Here is a 6824-nt window from a genome sequence, read left to right as displayed (position 1 = left end):
CTCTACGAGACGTGTTTAATTTGAATTGAGACTCTAGAAGATGTGTTCAATTTCAATTAGAATTCTAGGAGGCTACTCAACCCTAAACCCTATATAAAGGGTACTAAATTCCCTTAAAAGGCATCTCAAAATATTACATAAACTCTTTAGTATTTTTAAAGGGGAAAATTGTATATAATAACAAACTATTAATTCAAATTAAATACTATAAATATACTTTGATTTTAATTGTACCCTATAGCAAACTATTGCTATTTTCGCCACTCTCCCTGGTGGAATCTCGCTCGCCACTCTCGTTTTGTGGCAGTCTCGCTCGCCTCTCTCGCTTTATATAAACACAAATGTATAAAATGTGTTTGTGTTTGTATAAAGCAAGAGGAAATTGTATATATACATATATTTTCGTTCTCCTCTCTCCCTTCTCCCAGATCTCGCTCGCCACTCTCCCAAATCTCGCTCGCCACCCTTGCTTCTCTTGCTTATACAAACAGAAATGAAATGTATAAATTGCGATTCTATTTGTATAAAGCGAGAGAAAATTGTATATACACATGCAAATACATATATCTTCGTCCTATACACTTATAATTATACAATACAAATATTTTTCTGCCCAATTTTCTTTTGTCTTTCTCTCTTTCTCATTTTATACATACACAGATTATACAATTGATCTTTTGTATACAACTGCTTTCTTTTGTATATGTATAACAAATTATACAACTGTTTTCTTTGTATATGTATAGCGAATTATACAACTATTTTTTTTGTATATGTATAGCGAATTATACATATATATGTTTGATATGGAGCGCTGTAGACACGTAATTTTTGACCGAACTTAAAATTTTACACCATTTTTAGAGCTGAAATATTTTTATAAATATAAAGAAAACATTTTGACTTTTCTCTTATTTTTATTAAGTTTATTTTAAAAGATTTGAAAAAACAAAATAGAATCACTTTTTAAGGTAAGTTTTATTGTCAATTGTTTAAAAAGAAATGGAAGATTACAAAAAATCTATATTTGAAATTAAGTTTTTATAAATAAGCTAGTATTATTTAATTATTTTTTTTTATATATATATAGCTAGTTGACTTTTTCTTAGATTTTTATTAATTTTAAATAATTAGTTTATATGTTATTATAATTTATTATTTATAGTTAGTTATTATTCTTTTAAAAGTAGAGTAAAACTAAAATTAAAATTAAAAATAACCTAATTAATCTAACAAACCTACCCCACTCCTACTCCTATCCAAAACATACGACACATACAAAACCAAAAAGGGAAAAGGAGAACAAACTTTTTGACTTATCTTCCAAAAATTAAAAAATAAATAAGAAAAAAAAATAAAACCATTGTCAAGTTATACTCCCACTTTCTCTCAACTTCCCCACACTCCCACTCCCTCACGTTTTCCTCCACATTCCACACCCCACACAATACAACCCACTACCCCACACATACACCTATCCTAACACCTATATGCATACACCCACATACTACAAAAAAAGGGATACACACATAAAAGGCACACACAGAGATATAGGCATTAATTAAAAAGCAATACATATTGTATTTTCTCACATTGTGATTGAAGATCTGGAAATCTATTTTCGCGGTTTCAAGTTTGTGGCTCCTGATTATTTGTCATTTCTTCTCGTTAACTAATTTTCACAAGATGTAACATTTATTTGTATTTTATTTTTTGCATAATTTTATGTCATTATTGTGCAAGAATTAATTTCAATATATTGAAGTTGTTCATATTTCGTATGTGTTTAATCTGTTAATATTATTAACGTTGCGTACTTAAATATATTCGAACATGTTATATGACATGTGAGTATTTCTTACATGCTTAAGAGTCCATTCCTCGCTCTTTTTCCTTAATTAATTATCAAAGTTTAATGTTTGTGTCTTACTAAGTTGAATGAATTCTTTGTTTGATCGTATTTAGAAAAGTATTAAGTCATGTTTTATGCTATAATATGTGTGTTGTCTTGATATTTAGGGTTCTAACAAAAAATAATAATAATAAACTTGCTAGGATAAGGAGAAGATACGAAAACAAATTAAATTAAAATAGATTAAAAAGAAAAAGAAAAATAAATGTACAGAATGTCAAAAGAAAAAATATTATAAAAAAAAAAAGAACAACAAAAAAAAATAATGAAACAAAAAAAAAAGAAACAAAAACATAGCACAACAAAAATTAAAAATAAAAAAATAAAGAAAAAAAACAGAATGTAAAAAATAAAAAAAATATACAGAACGTTAAAAAACAAAAAAAAAAACTTACAAAGAACAAAAAAAAAATAAGAAGAGAGAAGTAGAATGAAAAAATAATAATATAAAATTAATAAACAAGATGTGCAAAAAAAAAAAAAAAAAAAAACAAGTACAAAAGTCATCTAAAATAAAATGTTCCTGTTATTCTATATGACATGTAGATAATATTAATTTAAATTTAGTATAAATACTAAAGGATTTTTTTTTACTTTATTGTTAATAAAATAGGTCAACATGTGTCATTAATCATTAGTTGAAGCGTGATTTTAATTCATATGTTTGTTTTATTCAAAATTTATTATTTAGATTTAGAATAATAAAAGTATATATATAAATTAACCATGCTCTGTTTTGTTAATATCTGGAAGCATAATTGCGTCAAGATGATAAGATTCAACATAATTAAATTTAGTAAGCCGAGTGGGGGTAATTGAAATATAGGAAAATTTTGAACACTATAATATTTTGATGTCTCTATCTATTTTTAGACTATTTTAATATAATCATAGGTATTTATTAGGCTCTATTATACATTATATGAGTAATAATAATTAAATTTCATCTCAATTAAGAATGTGGTTCCACATCTTTTTGAGATACTTAATAAATTCAAGGATGCAGTTACGCACCTGACCAAATTATTTTGATAATTAATTTTGTTAATTCAAACCAAGAAGTGTAAACTGAGATTATGAGGTGTGAGGAACTCGAGAGGGGAAGACAGTTATATCTCCAAATGTCAAGACCGAGAATACAGTTATGCATCCGGTTTAAGACTAATAAAAATTCAACAATTAAAAATAAGCAAACCATGGCATATAGACACAAATTATCCAAAAAATATATCAAGATAAATATAAGTCAATAAAAGCGACCGTGCTAGAACCACGGGATTCGAGGGATGCCTAATACCTTCCCCTCGGTCAACAGAATTCCTTACCCGAATTTTTGATTCACAGACCAAATAAAGAGTCATTTCCTTATGATTAGGGATTAAACAAAAAGGTGACTTGGAACACCATAATTCAATTTCAAGTGGCGACTCTAAAGAATAAAATAGTCCCTTAATCAATAACGTCACTTAAATTGGAAAAACCATTCTGCCGCTGTGCGCGAAAAAGGGGTGTGACAAGCGCAATTATGCAAACTTTGTTATAGCATACAAATATGAATTTTGTGTTTGCTATACGTGAAAGTTGCTCTTTTTAAAGATCAAGATCTCGAATATTTCACAAAAGTCATGGAATATTCATATAGAGGTTAAATCTAAATCATCCTAGTTCGAGAAATACGCCACTAACGGCCCTCGAATCATGGATAAATCTTAGAAGAGTAGAATCAAGGGAGGAACAGAATTGTACCCGCATATCTTGATCAATAAAATCATGTTTCTTCAAATTTTATTTGTGTGGTTTATTTATTTTCCATATGTTTAAAATTTGTTGCAAACAAATACAACACTTAATTTATTTCAAACCTTTTTAGTTTTTAAATTTCATGCCAAGTTAAATTAGACTAAACAAATTGAAACAAAGAAAATAATCTTTATGATTGATCTTTTATTAGAAAACTAGATACAAGAGCATGTATCAACACGAATCCAAAATATATTACTATCTCAATTTATGTGGCTTAGATAGATTTAGATAACGAATCAAAGTTTTTATTTGACCTAAATTTTTATATGTCTTTTTTTAAAAAAAAAAAAAAAGTTGTTAATTATCACTCTCTGTCCATCTTTACTTGTTTATTATATTATTTTGAAATGTCCAAGTCCAACAATATTACTTGTCTAGTTTATAACACCATGAATAATTTATCATGTTGTTCTATTTTATCCTTGCTATTAAATATCACTCTCTCTGTCCAATAATAATTGTCCATTATACTATTTTGAAATATCCAACAATACTTGTTTCCTTTAAAAAATCAATGAATGATTTTACAGTAAGTTCCTAATTTATCCTTATCATTAATTATAATCATTTTTCTATTACATTTTCAAGACATTGTATTAATTATATTCAAATGGTGATATAGTAAAATCACATTCTATTTATAGTTTCTTAAGAAGTGTCAAAGTCAATAGTAGACAAGGATTATTGAATAGAAGAAAATATTCATTTTTAATGTTTAGATGAGTTATACTTAATAAGGGTGATTTAGTAAAATACATTTATTATCTACTGTTTCTTGATCAATATACCAAGTCAATAGTAAACAACTATTATTGAATAAATGGGTATGATTTATAATATTTTTCATGTAATTTCTTTACAATAATATTTTTAAGCAATCTCTTAATAGTTAAATTATTGAAATTTTCTTTTTAATAATTAAAATGACAAAGCGACCTTTTCAATGCAATATTCTAATTCCAAAAAACACATGTATAATAAAATTAAGGGAAATATCGTTTTTAATTGTATGCTTCTAGACTCTAGTTGCTTCTACTTTTTTTTTTATATATATATTTTTTATAATATAATAAAAAATAATCACATCCACTCATGTATATTATTTTAAATTTTCCTGCTATAATTGTCCCACATGCTTAGTGCTTACTCAAACAGAAAACTTTAATAATTTTCCTTTGCTCCTCGTTGATAATGATTTAGTGCCACATAATATTTATTACTTAGTTTTTAAAATATTTTATTACTACTTAGTTTTTTTAAAAAAATGTGTCAAATTTAAGTAATTCATATTATGGGACGGAAGGAATATCCGAATATATGTTTTTTAAGTGTATAGAAGAAGCTAGAGTAATATTTTTTACTCAGAAAATTGTCCACCATGAATAATTTATCATGTTGTATTTTGTCCTTGCTATTAAATATCACTTTTTCTGTCCAATAATAGTTGTCCATTATACTATTTTGAAATATCCAACAATACTTGTTTCCTTTAAAAAATCAATGAATGATTTTACAGTAAGTTCCTAATTTATCCTTATCATTAATTATAATCATTTTTCTATTACATTTTCAAGACATTGTATTAATTATATTCAAATGGTGATATAGTAAAATTACATTCTATTTATAGTTTCTTAAGAAGTGTCAAAGTCAATAGTGGACAAGTATTATTGAATAGAAGAAAATATTCATTTTTAATGTTTATATGAGTTATACTTAATAAGGGTGATTTAGTAAAATACATTTATTATCTACTGTTTCTTGATCAATATACCAAGTCATAGGAAACAACTATTATTGAATAAATGGGTATGATTTATAATATTTTTCATGTAATTTCTTTACAATAATATTTTTAAGCAATCTCTTAATAGTTAAATTATTGAAATTTTCTTTTTAATAATTAAAATGACAAAGCGACCTTTTCAATGCAATTTTCTAATTCCAAAAAACACATGTATAATAAAATTAAGGGAAATATCGTTTTTAATTGTATGCTTCTAGACTCTAGTTGCTTCTACTTTTTTTTTATATATATATATTTTATAATATAATAAAATATAATCACATCCACTCATGTATATTATTTTAAATTTTCCTGCTATAATTGTCCCACATGCTTAGTGCTTACTCAAACAGAAAACTTTAATAATTTTCCTTTGCTCCTCGTTGATAATGATTTAGAGCCACATAATATTTATTACTTAGTTTTTAAAATATTTTATTACTACTTAGTTTTTTTTAAAAAAAATGTGTCAAATTTAAGTAATATATGTTTTTTAAGTGTATAGAAGAAGCTAGAGTAATATTTTTTACTCAGAAAATTGTCCACCATGAATAATTTATCATGTTGTTCTATTTTATCTTTGCTATTAAATATCACTTTTTCTGTTCAATAATAGTTGTCCATTATACTATTTTGAAATATCCAATAATACTTGTTTCCTTCAAAAAAATCAATGAATGATTTTACAGTAAGTTCCTAATTTATCCTTATCATTAATTAAAATCATTTTTCTATTACATTTTCAAGACATTGTATTAATTATATTCAAATGATGATATAATAAAAATACATTCTATTTATAGTTTTTTAAGAAGTGTCAAAGTCAATAGTGGACAAGTATTATTAAATAGAAAAAAATATTCATTTTTTAATGTTTAGATGAGTTATACTTAATAAGGGCGATTTAGTAAAATACATTTATTATCTACTGTTTCTTGATCAATATACCAAATCAATAGTGAACAACTATTATTGAATAAAAGGGTATGATTTATAATATTTTTCATGTAATTTCTTTACAATAATATTTTTAAGCAATCTCTTAATAGTTAAATTATTGAAATTTTCTTTTTAATAATTAAAATGACAAAGCGACCTTTTCAATGCAATTTTCTAATTCCAAAAAACACATGTATAATAAAATTAAGGGAAATATCGTTTTTAATTGTATGCTTCTAGACTCTAGTTGCTTCTAATTTTTTTTTTATATATTTTTTATAATATAATAAAATATAATCACATCCACTCATGTATATTATTTTAAATTTTCCTGCTATAATTGTCCCACTTGCTTAGTGCTTACTCAAACAGAAAACTTTAATA

This window comes from Solanum stenotomum, chromosome 8 (genome assembly GCF_019186545.1).
Source record: "Solanum stenotomum isolate F172 chromosome 8, ASM1918654v1, whole genome shotgun sequence".
Lineage (NCBI taxonomy): Eukaryota > Viridiplantae > Streptophyta > Magnoliopsida > Solanales > Solanaceae > Solanum > Solanum stenotomum.
This window is presented reverse-complemented; position numbering follows the sequence as displayed.